At 42.3% G+C, this 17606-nt stretch overlaps 1 protein-coding gene across 1 annotated transcript in view; it reads left to right on the top strand.

Moving 5' to 3' along the window:
- The first annotated feature begins 4013 nt into the window (after positions 1-4013).
- IL21R (interleukin 21 receptor) overlaps positions 4014-17606 on the top strand; it is a 33058-nt gene continuing 19465 nt past the window's right edge. The window contains exon 1 of the mRNA XM_063101309.1: positions 4014-4062. The gene's annotated coding sequence lies outside the window, so the exon portion shown is untranslated. The remainder of the gene's footprint in view (positions 4063-17606) is intronic.

Raw genomic sequence — 17606 nt, 5'->3', positions numbered from 1 at the left:
AAGTGGAAAAGTTGATCCTAAAAATCATGAGGAATTGCAAGGAACCAGAATAGCCAAAACAATCTTAAAAAAGAACAACAAAGTTGGAGGAGTCAAATTCCCAATTTCAAAACTTACAACAGAGATACAGTGATCAAAACAATGTTATACTAGTACAAGAATGAACATAAAGATTAATGGAATTGTACTGAGAGTCCAGAAATAAGCCTATGCATTTTTAGTCAATTGATTTTTGATAAGAATGCCTAGACCACTCAATGGGGAAAGAATAGTCTTTCCAATTAACAGCACTGGGACAACAGGATAGCCACATACAAAAGAGTAAAGTTGGACCCTTCACACCGTTCACAAAAATTAATGCAAAATAGCTCAAAGACCTAAATATAAAAGCTAACACAATGAAACCCTTAGAAAAAAACATAGGGGCATATCTCTGTGTCCTTAGATTTGGCAATGACTTCTTAGATATGACACCAAAAGCACGAACAACTACAAGAAAAAATGAGAGATAAAATGTACTTCATAACAATTAAAAACTTTTTTTGCATTGAAGCACACTATCAAGAAAATGAAAAGACCACCCACAGAAAGGGAGAATATATTTGCAAATCATACATATGATAAAGGTCTAGTATCCAGAATATGTAAAGAACTATTACAACTCAACCACAAATGACAAGCAACCAAATTTAAAAATTAGCAAACTACTTGAAAAAACATTTCTCCCAAGATATACAAGTGACTGTGAAACACATGACAAGATGTTCAACATCATTAATCATTAGGGAAATGCAAAGAAAAACCACAATGAGATACCACTTCACAGACGGTAGGAAGGCTATAATAAAAAAATAAATAATAGAAAGTAAGAATTGGCAGGGATGTAGAGAAATTGGAACTCTCATACACAGTACAACTGCTGTAGAAAAGTTTGTTGGTTCCTCAGTAAGTTAAACGTAAAATTACCATATGACCCAGCAATTCTGCTCCTGGTTATATACCCAAAAGATCTGAAAATGTGTTTCTGCACAAAGACTCGCATGCAAGTGTTTTTAGCACTTTTATCTATAATAAAGAAAAAAGTGAGCATAATCCAAATGACCATTCAGCAACAAAAATGAATGCAGTGCTAATGCATGCTACAGCATGGTTGAGCCTTAACCACACTACACTGAATAAAAGTAGACACAGAAGACAACATATTGTATGACTCAATTGATAGGAAATGTCCAGAAAGAAAAAGGAAAATCAGTAGAGACAGAAAGCGGATTAGTGCAGCTAGGAGTGGGAATGGGGATTGGACTGTAAACAGGCACAAGGAGTCTTTCTGGAGTGATGGAAATGTTTTAAAGTTAGATCGTGGTGATGGTTGCACAATTCAATAAATTTACAAAAAATTGTTGAATTGTACATTTACAGTAGCTGGATTTTATGTTGTGTAAAGTACAGCTAAATAAAGCTGTTAAAATAAAAATAAAAAAGAGGAAATGGGTTGAGGGAGGTGTTGTCTCAATTATTATTTTCCCAGGAGGCCCTTTGGCTGACATGCAAATGTGAACACTTCCTTCTCACTGAGCAGCTCTGAATACCAGGGGGTGTTGGGAGGGCCTCAGAGATCCTATTACAACCTCCTTCCAAAACTATGGGGGCCACACGTATGAGACATTTATAGACCCAGTGAGACCACCCCGAGGGACCCTTCCCTGAACACACTTTATTTCTATCCAGAAGAAGTGGAGTGAGTTATCAAGAAAGTGGGCTTTGGAGCCCGAATTACTGAGTTCAGATCCCAGTTCTGCAACTCACCAGCTGTGTATCCTTGGATAAGTCACTTAACCTCTCGGTTTCCTCACCTATAAACAGGGAAAATGATGATGATCACGATGATGACTATCTTCTCAAGTTATTCTGAAGTTTAAGTGATATGATGCATCTTAAAAGTCCTCAAAACCCTGGTGCAGAGTGAGTTCTCAGTAAATATTAGCTTTCTTTACTATTATTCCCTCTCTTGATCTTCAAAATGCCACTGACTCCAGTGCATGGTATCAGAAAATTCACCCTGAAGATCAAGAGAAAGAAAAAGCAAAACTGGCTTCCTTCCAAGATTTGTTCTTTAGAGAACACAAGATATTTTGGCAGTCAGGAGGAGAAGCTTTAGAGGGCAAACATCCTTCAAATCGGCCACAGGGGAATTTATACCAAGTTCCTCAAAAGGAGCTAGAAAAAAAAAAAAAAGAAAGAAAGAAATAGTGAGATGCTGTCTCTTTTTCTCTGCAGCGGTCATGTGGGTCAGCTCCAAGTTGTTTCTCAAAAATTAGTCAGTTGGGGGCCGGCCCATGGCTCACTCGGGAGAGTGTGGTGCTGATAACACCAAGGCCCCGGGTTCGGATCCCATATACGGATGGCCGGTTCGCTCACTGGCTGAGCGTGGTGCTGACAACACCAAGTCAAGGGTTAAAATCCCCTTACCGGTCATCTTTAAAAAAAAAAAAAAAATTAGTCAGTTGGGAGAGATAGCATGTGTGTTTGAGCCGATCTGTGTCATCAAAACAGCACAGAATTGCCCCCACCCACCCTGGTAACATTTCATCCTGTTTTGGGCTCATTTTCACAGACTGGTGCAAGCTTAGGAATCAAACACACTGAAATTCAAATCCCAGCTTTGACACTTCTTATGTGACATTTTGCCCCTTTAGGCTTCAGTCTCTCCATCTGTACAATGGGACTAGCCTAGTCTGCCTCACAGGGTTTGTGGGACAAAATGAGATCACGTAGGTGCCTGAGTAAGGCAGGGTGGTGGTAGCCATCCTCTTGCTCTTCTTCTTTTGAGGCTGCTGGGCTTTTGCTTGCTAAATTTTGTCCCCTGGTTTCTTAAATGTCTGCCAGAGACATCTGACCCTCTCCTGGGCCCCTGGCTTGTCTCCTGAGAATTTCTTTTCCCTATTTTCTTCTTGAGTTCTCATGTGTTGATGGCAGCCCTCTCCCTCGGGCCAGGCGTTCCCACTTGACAGATGGGGAAAGAGAGACATTCAAAGAGGTGGTGTGACATGCCTGAGGGCTTCTCTTCTCAAGGGCGTGGAGACGGAGTCCTGCTCCCTGCCGCACTGCAGCAGGAGGCTGGATCCAACGGAAGCGGGGCGAGAGAGGTCTGGATCCGGCCACAGCAGGGAGTCCCACGCTCAGACCCCGCTGGCAGGCAGCCTCGTGAAAGAGGACAGTGGGCCAGTTTGCAAACTCTGGATGAGGGGCTTCGTGGGACCCTGGGCAAGTCTCTGTCCCTAGGGTCCCAGTCCACTCTCTGCATGGAGGGGTTGGACTCGGCCACCGGGGCCTCGGGGGCCAGTTGTACCAGGTCTGCACAGCTCTGCTCCGAGGAGCCCACATTTGTTTCCACATCTGTGAGAAGGGGTGGCTCACAGCCACAGCCTGCCTCACGGGTCACAGCCGTGAGGCCTGTGGGATGATATCACCTGTCCCCAGGAGACAGATATCACCCTGGCGGCCCCCAATGACTTCCTAGCGGGTGACCTTTGCGGAACGGTGGACGCCCGCAGGCGCCGGCCCCTCCCACCCTGCCCCCTCCCCGGGGGAGGAGCCCAGCGCGCGGTGGGCGGGGCCGCGGGCCTCACCACATCCTCCTCCCCGCCCCGCACACGCGGGCGGCCGGCAGACCCGAGGGCCCCTGTCTGCCCCGGGACCATGGGCTCGGGGCGGGCTGTCTGCCTGCTCCTCCCTGAGGGTGCCTGACAGCCACGTGCTGTCTGTGTGTCCGTCGGTCTGTCTTCCTGCCCGTCTGTCATTCCTGCCCGCAACCTCCTTCTTCTGTCTGCTGCTCCCTCTGTGTGGGCCACCTGCCCGGCTGTCCGTCAATCTGGCAACAGGTCTTATGACTGTCAGGTTGGTGACTCGGGGCAGGTTGTGGATTCCTACCCCCAGACCCCTGCCTGCTTTCTCGGACCTTCATCTCCCACCCCACGACGAGCCCAGCTGCCACCCCCCGGAGCCCACCAGATTGCCCCAAACCCGCGGGATGGATTTCTGAGGGAGAGGCTGAAACCGCAGGTAACTCGACCTCAGTGGCTTCATGGTGGGAGGACTCTAAGGAGTCCTGTGCCCAGGTCACAGTTGGGGACACTGAGGCATGGATGGTCATGCAGTGAGGCCAGGCAGAGTTGGGGCTGGAGTCTCTTGTTCAGCCAAGCTCAGGATGACTGGAGTTCTTTTCTGTGGGTCTGCAGGAGCCCTGGGGCGGTGGAAGCTGGGGTATGGCTGAGATGACCCCATGAGTTGTCTGTAGAAACCAGCCTCCAAAAAGCAGGGGGTGGGGAAGGAAAGCCAGTTCTAGGCCAAACATGACGTGACAATCACCTAGTTCTGGGCAGCTGAGCCAGGCAGGGGTGGGCCTGGGTGCAGAATCTGACCCTTCTATAGGGCCTGTTTGGGGGAAGGGGCATCAACTTTGTGCCAACTTCTGTGTTTTATCACCTTTATTCAATCTAATCCTCCAAAACAAGGGTTTTTGTGCCCATTTCACAGATGAGGAAATGAGGCTCCGGGAGGTAAGGTGGTTTTCCCTAGGTGACTCAGCTAGGATGTGGCAGGGTGAGCACCTCAGCTTTCCCATGAAGCTCAGGGCATGGGTCAGATGTCGGGAGGCAAACCCGGCTGTGTGTGCGCATGGAGGAGGGGCATGGGGAAGCTAGTGGGGGCTGAGCCTGGGGAGTGGGAAAGTGAGAAACAGGCAGACACATTTTGGGGGGAGGAGCCAGGGAGTGACCACCTGGAGTTGGAACCAAGGACTTGCTGGAGGAGACATTAAAAAGTCATGAGGCTGCTCACAGGAGGACATCTGTGCTCCCCTGGGGGGAGGGCAGGGGTTTCAGGAGCACATAGTGGGTTGGGGAAAACCTGTTGGGTCAAGATCTGGCCATGCTACTTCCTAGCTGGGGGAAGTTGGGCAAGCCTCTCTTCTTCCAGCCTTGTGGAGCCTCAATTTTCTCATCTGTAAAATGGGGACAAAGATAGCTCCACACCATGGGACTGTTTGTGAGGATTCAAGAGTATGCATGATAGTGTGAAAGCTGTGATCGCAGATGACCCTTTCCCTTTTAGGAAGGGAGTTGGCATCCTGAGAAAGCTTGAGCCTGTGGAGGGGAAGGACTGGACTCCAGGAGCAGTGGGAGGTGCAGGAACACACTCAGGAAACTGAGATCCTGCTTCCCCAAGCCCCTGGGCTCTCGTCCTCCCAGCACCAGCATTCACCATGTTGTAGGCACTTGAGGATCTCCCATAATCCTCCCAGTGCCAGGTGAGGCTGGCAGCTTCATTCAGCCCATTTCACAGATGACAAGACTGAGGCTCAGTGAGCAGCCTTGCCCTAGGGTAACTGTGACCGGGAGATGCAGAACTGGGATTGGACCCCAGCATGTGTGACAGCAAGGCCGCGCTCTGCTGAGCAGGATAACATAAAAAACAAGACTCCTAGTCCTGGGCCATCTTCTGAGAAGGGGCATCAGATCAGCTTGGCTGGACATCCAGGGGGGGCAGCCCCCAGAGGAGAAGCTCTGGTCACCCATTCCCCATGGTGGGTTCAGTAGAAGCCCTGGTCCTGCCCTCTCTACCCTGACAGGTGTCTGGATCCTTACCCACCCCCACAGGGGAGATATGTTAGGAGGTGGCCAAAATCCAGGCCCAGGAGAGGTGGGGCATGCCCGAGGCTCTGCAGGCTCCCACCGCTCAAGGCCCAGAGGGGCTGACTTCAGGCCAAGAGAAGGGGGAGGTGGGAGTTGGAGCCTGTAAGGCGCTTGTGGGCGCTGGGATGGGGGGTGCACCGGAGAGGAGGCTAGTTCAAGAGAAGATGGAAAGGAGGAAAGCAGGCCATGAGAAGCTTTGGGAGGCACAGCTTCTCTGCAGCATCAGGACAGCCCTGGTGCTGATGAATAAATGAATGAAAGGAAGGTGGGGCGCTCCTTCCCTCCACAGCCAGGGAGGGGAGCCAGCGCCTTCAGCCTCCCTGACCGGGGGACCCCCCAGTTGAGCAGAGAAGGTCATTCCTTCCTGCAGGGATTCTGAGCACCTCCCAGGGGTCAGGAACCTTCCTAGGACTTGACGGCTCAGTGGTGCACAGATAGACAAAGTCAGTGCGAGGATGAGGGGACAGAGCTGAGCAGTGACCCACAGATAGCTCACAAGGGACAGTAGCTGACAGGTTTTACTTTAAATGTTATGGGTAATAATCGTTTTCTTACTAGCTAGGATGCTCAAGACCTCAAGAGATGAAAGCTCTTACAATGATTCCATTCCCCCCTTTCACAGATGAAGAAACTAAGGCTCAGAGAGGAGGGAGATTTTCCAAGGTCCCCTAGGGAGTCATTTAGAAGGGGAGGGAAGACAGCCGTGAAGACAGGGGAACCAACACTTCTTTGAGGAAGAGGGTCCTCTCACCCTCACTGCCCACATGCTCTTCCTTCCCTGACCTCCAGTGACCCCCAAAACCCTGACGGGGAAGGGGAAGGGGGAGCTGGGAGAGACCACCTCCCCTACAGCTCACAGGTGCCACCACCCCCACTCCCTGCCCTGGCCCCAGGCCAAAGGGACTTTTCATGACAGCTCAAATGTGAGCTCTGAGTAAACTCGGAACTTCTGAAACGACCTGAGAATATTCCCCAGGGTGGGGGCAGGGGCCCCACTGAAGGCCCCCGAGTGCTCAGGACATCTGCATTATGGACCCAGCCGACTGGTCCCTGTGGCCCTCAGGAAGGATGCAGCAACCTGAATTGTCCCCAGGGAGGTGTGGCAAGTGCGCTGATCCTTCCACACTGTGTGACCACAGACAAGGCTCTGGGCCTATCTGGGCTCTATTTCCTCATCTACCAAGTGGGCTTGATGGTGTAGACCAGGGCTAAGGCCTGCCAGCTTTCTCCAATATGAATTAGTAGCACTCAGTCTACTCCGGCCAGGGCCAGAGCAGGCTGGTGGGGGCCTACTGGGAATGGAGAAGACAGAGTTGCCAGCCCGGCCCCAGCTCCCTACCTCGTGGCCTCAAGCAGTCATGGGTCCAAGCGTCCTTCCTCTCTCTGCTTTACAACCAGCCCCTGCTGGCCTGGGGGAAATGGGACTAGAGTACGGTATGGCTACAGAAGCAGAGAGAGGGTGCACAGTGTGGGCAAGGTTGCCCAGGATGCTACACTTGATCTTAGCCAAAAGGCCGAGAAGCGATGGAGGTTGCCCAGGATGATAGAGACCACAGGGAGGCAGAGGTTGTACAGGAGTGGAGAGGATGCCAGGACTGAGGCACGCTCCTCAGTGAGGAGAGGTTGCACAGGACAGAAGAAGTTCCAGGAGGGAAAGGTTGTTCAGGCTAATAGAGGCTGCACGGACAGAGATTTGCTGCCGGGCTGGGAGAGACAGGCTGAGAGGTTGCACAGCCTCAGAGGTTGCATGGGCTGGAGAACAGCAGGCCCTTTGCCTCATGTTCAGCTCCTACCAACTAAGCTATAAGCCCAAGATCCCTGGCGTACCTGACCTAAGACACCCAAACCCTTTCCACTAACACACAAGAAAGAAATGTGAAAAGCAGCTCACATTAACCAGACACCTATGGTGTGCCCAGCCCCTGCCTCACACTCCACAGCCAGGCTGGGGCCACTGCCCCCATTCTACAGATGAGGAAAGCTGAGGCTCAGAGAAAGGAAGAGAGGCGGCTGAGATCCCACTGTGAGTTAGCGGCAGAGCCTCCTTTCTGATCCAGGCCCCTGGGGCTAGTTCCTCCACAGTTTGAGAACTCCACTTGGGTGAGAACTCGCTGTGTGACCCTGGGCAATCCACCACCCCTCTCTGAAAGTTTCCTGTTACTAATCTGATGACAGCAGTCACAATCTCTCAGACTCTGGGAGCTGAGGGTGTTGCCTGAGGGGTCAGGGGAGTCCCTGGGGACAGTGACGAAGCTGATGGGGAAACCAAGACCTCTCAGGGGCTGCCTCAGGGCCGGCTTCTTGTATTAGTAGATACATCAATTCTTAGCCCATTCATTCATTCATTCATTCATTCATTCACCATTCTTCTTACTTGTTGCAGACCTACTGTGTTCCAGGCTCCATTATATGCTCTAGAGATACTGTGTTGAACAAAACAAGGAAATTACCCAACCTCTGGGAGCTTATGCTCCAGGACAGACACAGGTCATAAACACAAAAACAAGGACATTTACTAAATGAATCCTAATATTACAATTGCTGTGAAGGAGACAAACAAGGGGACATGTGGCACAGAGAACTTCAGAGGAGACTCTTTTCATACAAACTGGATGGCCTCTTGAAAGAGGCAACATTGAAGTTGAAACCTGAGAGTAAGAAAGCAGAGAAGCTGAGGGACAGTGTTGCTAGGCAGAGGCAATGGCAAGTGCAAAGGTCCGGAGGTGAGGAAATGTTGGAGCTGTGCAGATTTTATTCTCATCAAGTATATAAGGCCCTCAATGCTCTGAATTTAAGAAAAAGGAATCAGAAAGAATAAGATTTAACCTTGGAATGTACAGTCGACATAGGTTTTAATATTGAGGGTCATCTTCACAATCCGTTATCATAGAAAGCATTCTCTTTCACTTAGTCATTCATGTAACAAGTGTTTTGAGCATTAACTATGTGTTAGGCACTGGTTAATTACTGAGCATGCAGCAGTAACCAAGAAACACCTGGTCCCGGCCTAGATGTTGCTCATAACGTAGGTGAAAACACCGTGACCTATGTGCTCTGGTGGAGGGATGGACCCCAGAGGAAAGAGTGACTCACACTCCTTGGAGAGGTTAAAGATTGTCAGTGAAGGTGACGTTGAACTGGATTGTGAAGATTGAGTAGGAGGCTGACAGGCAGCCAAGGAGGGTAGAGGGTTCCAGTAGCTGAAACAGCACGTGCAGAGACGTGGAAGCCAGATGAACGGGCATGTCGGTGAAGCTGTTAGCAATCTGGGGTGCCTGGAGGCCAGGATGAATGCTGGGGACAGATTTCAAAATATCTTGATGCCAGGCTAAGGAATTTGGGCAATGGAGAGACATGGAATGACACGTTTGGAGGGAGGACTGGGTTGGAAGGCCACAGCTGGAAGCAGCAATGTCAGGGAGAAGGACCAGGTGGGCAGAAGTCCTTGAAGACCCGGGACAATGTGGGAGCTCTTTCTTCTGCGTTCCCTCTTGGAAAGCCCCTCAGTCCTGACACTTCCCCTTCTGGTGACCTGTCGGCTCTTATTTCTGGCACTTCTGGGGAGTCCCTCTTTACCCACCTCATTTCTTCTTGTTCACTGTGGGAAAGAGGCCATTTTACTTTTGCCACACCCCTCACCTTTAACTTTCAACTCCCACTCCCCACCTGGGTCCCACTGGAGATCATGACTGACTTGAAGAGCTGAACTATCTCATTCCTGAATCATCAGTGAGGGAAGGAAGACACAGGGAAACCAAGAACTTGGGTTCTTTCCAGTTTGAGGAGGTTATAAGCAATGCTGCTAAGAACACACTGGTACATGTTGGGTTGTACACACATATGCACACATTTCTCTTTGGTACATAACCTAAATATGAAAGTGCTGGGTTTCCTGTTCAGCAGAAGTGTTCCAAAGTGGTTCTATCAATTTACTCTCTCATCCAGAATGTTGAGTAGAGATGGAGAATTTAGTTATCCCATCCTTTCCAACATGAAATTGTCTTTTTCAATATATATTTAATCTTCCCTCTCCCCCCATTTTGGTTTCTTTTCTCTTAATGGAAACTTTTAATGAATAAAAATTCTTAATGTTTGAAGTCCAGTGGTTTTCTTTATGGTTAGAGTTTTCTGTGTGTTGCTTAAGAATTGTTGCCTGCACTGAGGTCATAAAAATATGATCCCATGTTTTTGTCTAGATGACTTAATGTTTTATTTTCACATTTAAGTCTGCAGTCTATCTGGAATTTACTTTCCTGTATGGTGTAAGGTAGGGGGGGGGCTAGGTTTATTATTTCCATATGAATATCTGATTAATATACCATTGGTTTTTAATATCATGCTTTTTCCATTGCTTTGCAATTGTGGCTGTTTTGAAAAGCAAGTGGTTATATATGTGAGTCTATTTCTGGAGTCTTTATTCTTTTCCATTGGCCTATTTGTTTTATCTTGCAACAATGCCATACTTTCTCAATTACATTATAAGTCCTAACATTCTTCTCAAAATTGTCTAAACTATTTTTAGCCTTTTGTATTTCTATATAAATTTTAGAAATATCTTATCAATTTCTACCAAAGAAAATCCTGTTGGGAATTTTTTTTTCCTTGAACCTTGGGGTTTTATTGAAACTTCAGTTCAATTTTGAGAGAATTGACATCTTTAAAATGTTCAATTTGCCAATCCATGAACATAGTATGTTCCTTCACTTACTTAAATTTTCGTTAATTTATCTTACTAATGTTTGTAGATTTTTGTGTAGAAGCCTGGCACATCTTTCATTCAAGTCATTCCTGGGTATGTGATTTTGTGATACTAATTTAAATTGCATAATTTTTAAATTTTATGTTTGTTCTTAATGTATAGAAATATAATTTTTAAAATGCTTTCTAACTTTATTAACACACTTTTTCAAACTGGAGTTCCAGATGTAGGAAGAAATAGCTGCCAAACCTAGCCCACTTCACTGATCACAAGTCAGGGGCTTTCTGCCCTTGCTTTTGTAATGTTCATAGATCTCTGCTAATCACGTGAGAGAGGGTCTTGTGGTGCTAGGCAGAGTGTCCCAGACTTGGATTTTATTAAATAGAAATTTTTTTACCCTCAACAATTTTTAAGTGTGCAGTCCAGTACTGCATTGTTAACTATATGCACGTGGTTATACAACAGATCTCTAGAACTCTTTCATCTTGCTTTAGTGAAACTATACCCATTGAACAACAACTCCCCATTTCTCTCTCTCCCTAGTCCCTGGAAACCACCATTCTACTTTCTGTTTCTATGAGTTTGATTACTTCAGATATATCATATAAGTGGAATCATGCAGTATTTGTCTTTTTGTAATTGGCTTATTTCATTTAGCATAATGTCCTCGAGGTTCACCCATGTTGTAGCATATGACAGCATTTCCTTCTTTTTAAAACTGAATAATATTCCATTATATTTTTATACCACATTTTCTTTATCCATTCATCTGTTGATGAATTTAGGTTATTTGTACATCTTGGCTATTGTAAATAATGCTGCAGTGAACATGGCTGTGCAAATATTTCTTTGAGATGTTTCTTTCCATTCTTTTGGGTGTATACCTGGTGTTTCTCTTTTTAATTTTCTAAAAATTAAAAAACAATTTTTTTTGCATCATTTTACAGGCCTACCAAAAGTGCACTAGGGTTCCAATTTTTCCACTTCCTCACCAACACTTATTTTCTGTGTGTGTGTGCGTGTGTGTGTATTTGTGTGTAATCTTTAGATTTTTCTGCTTATAAGATCATGCCATCTGCAAATAGAGATGATTTTACTTCTTCCTTTCCAATTTAGATGTCTTTTATTTCTTTTTCTTGCCTAATTGCTCTGAAATTGCTCTGACTAGGACTTCCATTTATTATGTTAACAAAGTGGCAAGAGTGGACACCCTTGCCTTGTTCCTATCTTAGAGGAAATGTTTTCAGTTTTTCACTGTTGAGCATGTAAGCTGTGAGTTTTTCATTTGTGACTTTTATTATGTTGAGGCAATTTGTTTCTATTTCTAGTTTGCTGAGTGTTTTAATCATGAAAGGGTACTGAATTTTGTTAAATACTTTTTCTGCATCAGTTGAGATATTAGATAATTTTTGTCCTTTGTTCTGTGAATTTGGTGTATTACATTTACTAATTTTCATAATTCAAACCATCCTTGCATTCCAGGGATAAATCCCACTGGGCCACAGTGTATAATCCTTTTAATGTGTTGTTAAATTCAGTTTGCTTGTATTTTGTTGAGAATTTTTGCATCAATTTTCATCTGGGGTGTTGGTCTTTAGTTTTCTCACATCTTTGTCTGGCTTTGGTACTGAGGCTTCATAAAATGAGTTTGGAAGTACTCCCTTCTCTTCAGTTTTTTGGAAGAGTTAAAGGATTAATATTAATTCTCTAAACATTTGGTAGAATTCTCTAATGAAGCTATCCAGTCCTGAGCTTTTTTGTTGTTGCTGAGAGGTTCTTGATTACTGATTCAATCTCTTTGCTAGTTATAGGTCTATTTAGATTTTTCATTTATTCATAATTTAGTTTTTTTCCTTCCCTTCTGCCCGTAATTTAGTTTTGATATGTTGTATTTTTCAGGAATTTATCTATTTCTTTGAGGTTATCTAATTTGTTGACATATAATTGTTCATAGTAGACTCTTATCCTTTTTATTTCTTTAACATCAGTTGTAAGGTCTCCTCTTTCATTTCTGATTTTAGTTATTTGAATATTCTCTCTTTTTTTCCTAGTCTAACTAAGGGCTGGTCAATTTTTGTTAATCTTGAGAAATACAATAGGTTTTTTATATTGATCTCATCTTTAGTTTCCTTGTTTAACAATTACAATTCCAATAATTTATCTATTGAGCATTTTGGATTATTCTAAGTACTCAATCCTTATACTATTTCAATCCTTATAGTTTTCTAATCTTTATAAATTTATTTTTCTTGCCTTATTGCTTTGATTAGGACCTCTAGTACAACAAGACATTCCTGTTTATTTTCTGCCCTCAGGAAGAAAATGTTCAATATTTCAGCATTAATGATAATGTTGGCTGTGTATGTATGTGTGTGTGTGTGTGTGTGTGTGATCCTTACCAGATTAAAGATGATTTCTCTATTCCTGGTTTTCTGACAGGTTTTAAAAATCATGAGTGAATGTAGCAATTTATTAAATGTCTTTTCTGAACCTATTAAATAATCATATACATTTTCTTCTTTATTCTGTTAATATGGTAAAATAGATCACTGATTTTCAAATGTCAAACTAACCTTACATTCCTGAAGTAAACCAATATAAGAATAATGTGTTATCTGTTTTTTAATATATCACTAGATTTGATTTGTTAGTATTTTGTTTAGGATTTTTTGCATCTTATTTATGAGAAAGATTGACCTTTAATTTTACTTTCTTTTAAGGTAAAGTTTTGGCATGAAGGTTGTCTACAATTCCAGTAGTTACTTCATTTACACTTAATAAAGTGCTGATGTGTTTGGGATTAAGTCTATCATCTTTCTATTTGTTTGTTTTTTCATTTGTTTGTCCCATCTATGCTTTGTTCCTTTTTTCTTCTTCTTTTTTTTTTTTTAAGATGACTGGTAAGGGGATCTTAACCCTTGACTTGGTGTTGTCAGCACCACGCTCACCCAGTGAGCAACCGGCCGTCCTTATATAGGGATCCGAACCCGTGGCCTTGGTGTTATCAGCACCACACTCTCCCAAGTGAGCCACGGGCCAGCCCTCCTTTTTTCTTCTTCTTTGTCCTATTTTTTAGAAGAATCAACGTTAAAAAAGCATTACTCTATGTTTTCTATCAGTTTGTTGTAATTTCTCTTTATTTTGAAGTTTATAAGCAGAAGATTAACTTTTTAAAATTTTTTATTGTAAACATTTATAACATAAGAATTGCTGTTTTAAACATTTTAAAATATACAATTGCATGGAATTAATTATATTCACAATGCTGTACAACCACTACCTCTGTTTCCAAAATAATTTCTTTTACAATTCTTTTCATGTTTATTTTAGAGATTACAACGTGCGTGCTTGGTTTTTTCAAACTCTGCTTTAATTTAGTACTTTTATCACTTCACAGGCAATATAATAGCTTTTAACTTTTTTCACCTCTTCTTATCTTTAGGGTATCATAGTCATGTATTTTAATTCAACATACAGTTTAATGTCACGAGACATTATAACAAGTATTTTGAGCAATTAATATTAATTCATATTTATAATACTCTCTGTTGCTCCTCATTCCTTCCTACAGTACCCTGATTCCCATTTGGAATTACTTTTTGTTGCTTGCCCCCAAAAATCACTTTAGTATGTATTTTGATGCACATCTATCAGTGACAAATTCCCTCATTTTTTAAATTTTTTGTCTGAAAAATTCTTTATTTTGCCTTCATTAAAAATATCTATCATTAAAGTATAATTTATATATCTTAAGATGGATTATTTTAAAATATATAATTCAGTGGTTTCTAGTGTATTCACAAATTCACGCAAACATCAACACTGTCTAACTCCAGAACATTTTCATCACACCAAGAAAGAAATTCTACACCCATTATTAGTCACTGCCCCATTCCCCTCTCTCACTCCCAGCCTCAACTCCTGACAACCACTAACCTACTTTCTGTCTCCATGGATTTGCCTATACTGGACATTTCATAAAAATACAATCATACAATATGTAGTCATTATCCATGTTGTAGCATGTATCAGTAGTTTATTTCCTTTTTATGGCTAAATAATATTCTACGGCTAAATAATATTCCATTGTATGGATACACAAGATTTTTTTTATCCATTCACCAATTGATAGAAATTTGGGTTGCTCCCAATTTTTAGCTATTACAAATAATGCTAAGATAAACATTTGGGTACAGGTTTATTTGTTTATTTATTTTTGACATGTGTCTTCAGTTCCTTTCACTATATACCTAGGAGTGGAATTGCTTGGTCATGTGGTAACACTGTATTTAACTTTTTGAGAAATTGCAAAACAGTTTTCCATAGTAGGTGTACCATTTTACATTCCCACCAGCAATGTATAAAGGTTAAATTTCTCCACTTCCTCACTCACACTTGTTGTTGTTGTTGTTATCACCATCCTAGTGGGCTCGAAGTGGTTTGCACTTCTCTGATGACTAATGATAGCATCTTTTCATGTGTTTACTTGTCATTTGTGTATCTTATTTGGAGAAAAGTCTACTCAAATGTTTTGCCCATGTGTTAGTCCATTTCTGTTGCTTATGACAAAATACCTGAAAGTGGGCAATGTATAAGAAAACAAAATTTATTGCTTACAGTTTTGGAGGCTGGGAAGTCTAAAGTCCAGGGAACACATCTGGTAAGGGCATTGTCCTGGTGGTGACTACAGCAACTCGGGGTATCATATTGTGAGATGGCAGAGGCAGAGAGAGAGACACTCATGTACTCTTCCTTTTAAAGCCCTCAGAACCAAGTCCCTGACCACCGTTACTAATCTATTCACTAGAGCATGGTCCTCACAATCTAATCACCTCTTCAAGGCACCATGTTTTAATTATCGTAATAGGATTTCCCATCCTCAACAGTTACAGTGGGGATTAAGCATCAGTGACCCTTGGTGGGGCCATTCAATCAACTGCAGCCCATTTTTAAACTGGGTTATTTGTCTTTTATATCTTGAGTTGCACGTGTTCTTTATATATTCAGAATACTAGACCTTTAACAAATACATGATTGGCAGATACTTTTTCCCATGCTGTATGTTGTCTTTTCACTTTCTTGATAGTATCTATTGAAGCATAAACATTTTAAATTTTTATATACTCCAATATATCTATTTTTTTTCTTTGTTGTTTATTTGTGTTTTTGGTGTCATAATTAAGAAACATGACTAACATAAGTTCATAAAGATTTACATTTTAAGAGTTTAATAGTTTTACCATTTACATGTAGGTCTTTGATCCATTTTGAATTAATTTTTGTATGTGGTTTGAAGAACGTGTATTGATTAGTGTAGCTTTGTAGTAGACTCTGAAATTGTAAAGTGTGGGTCCTCCAACTGTGTTCTTCTTCTGCAATATTGTTTTGGCTGTTGTGGGCCATTATATTTCCCTATGAATTTTAGGATAAGATTGTTAGTTTCTACAACTATGGAATTTTCATAGATCCCTTTATCATATTGACCTTGACTTCATTTTTTTAAAGGTATATATGCTAGATGTAAAATTCTAAGTTGGCTTTTTAAAATTTCAGTTTTTAAATATGTTGTTCTATTGTCTTCCTTTTTCCATCATTTCTGTTGAATAGTCAGCTGACAGTCTTATTGTTTCTTCTTGAAAGTAAAACATCTTTTTTCTCTGTATACTTTAAGAATATCTTCATCAGGCCAGCCCCGTGGCTCACTCGAGAGAGTGTGGTACTGATAACACCAAGGCCACAGGTTCAGATCCTATATAGGGATGGCCAGTGCACTCACTGGCTGAGCGTGGTGCAGACAACACCAAGCCAAGGGCTGCGATTCCCTTACTGGTCAAAAAAAGAAGAAAAAAAAAGAATATCTTCATCTTTCATTTTTTAAAATAGTTTTTCTATGATGTGCCTAGATGTGTTTTTCATTGTACTTATTCTTTTTGGAGTTTGTAGACCTTTTTGAATCAGTGGTTTAAATGTCATTTATTGGTTTGGAAAAATTCTTAACCAGTATCTCTACTATTGCATCTGAATTGTTCTCTCTCTCTTCTTTTTCTTAACTCCAAATACATGTATGTTAAATCTTTTCACAATGTCTCATACGTCTCTCTTGCTCTTTTCTATGTTCTTGAACTTTTTTTTCTCTGCATGCTTCAACATGGGTATTTTCGATTGACCAATCTTCCAGTTCACTAATTCTTTCTTCTAATGTTTTTAATCTGTTGCTAAATCCATCTCTTCAGTTCTTATAAATTTTTCTTATTGTATTTTTCAGTTCTAAGATTTCTACTTTTTAAGTAGATTTCCTATTTGTGGTAGAATTGTTGAACATACTAGTCACAGTTATTTTATTTTATTTTTAAAATAATTTTACCAAAACATTTATTGTACATATGTACAAAGTTATATTTCAATACATGTATATATTGCGGGATGGTTATTCAGGGTAATCAGCCTATTCATCATGGTAAAACTTAACCATTTCTTTGTGATGTGCACATTTAATTTCCTGTTCTGTTCTAGTCTTTTGGTTACATGCAGTAAATCATTATTATTGATTATAGATTTCTGGGCCAACTGTACACAGTAGGGCTTATTTTCCCTATCTCACAGTACTTTTGTGCCCATTTATCTGCCTTTCACTATCCCTCCTCCCCTCTCCCTTTTCCCACTTCTAACAACCATACTTCTTCTCTCTCCTTTTAACAGTTCGATTTATTATTATTTATTTGTTTTTTTGTTTTTTGTTTGCTTTGTTTTGTTTTGTTCTCTTTTTTCAGCTTCTACATATAAATGAAGACATGCAGTATTTCTCTTTCTGTGCCTGGCTTATTTCACTTAACATAATGTTCTCCGAGCTCATCGGTGTTGCTGTGAATGGCAGAATTTCATTTATTTTTAGGGCTGAGTAGTACTCCACTGCATATATGTACTATATTTTCTTTATCCAATAATCTATCAATGGACATTTAGGTTAGTTCCATATCTTGGCTATTGTGAACAGAGCTGCAGTGAACAGTGCAGGTATCCCTTCAACATGATGCTTTCCAGTCTTTTGGGTATATGCCCAGTAGTGGGATTGCTGGATCGTATGTTAGTTCTGTCTGTAGTTGTTTGAAAAACCTCTATCCTGTTTTCCGTAATGGCTGCACCAATTTACAGTCCCACCAACAGTGTATAAGGGTTCCCCTTTCTCCACATCCTTGCCAGCATTTGTTATTTTC

Source organism: Cynocephalus volans, chromosome 6 (assembly GCF_027409185.1).
Source record: "Cynocephalus volans isolate mCynVol1 chromosome 6, mCynVol1.pri, whole genome shotgun sequence".
Classification (NCBI taxonomy): Eukaryota; Metazoa; Chordata; class Mammalia; order Dermoptera; family Cynocephalidae; genus Cynocephalus; species Cynocephalus volans.
The sequence above is the reverse complement of the archived record's forward strand: the minus strand, read 5'-3'. Positions and strand labels throughout refer to the sequence as shown.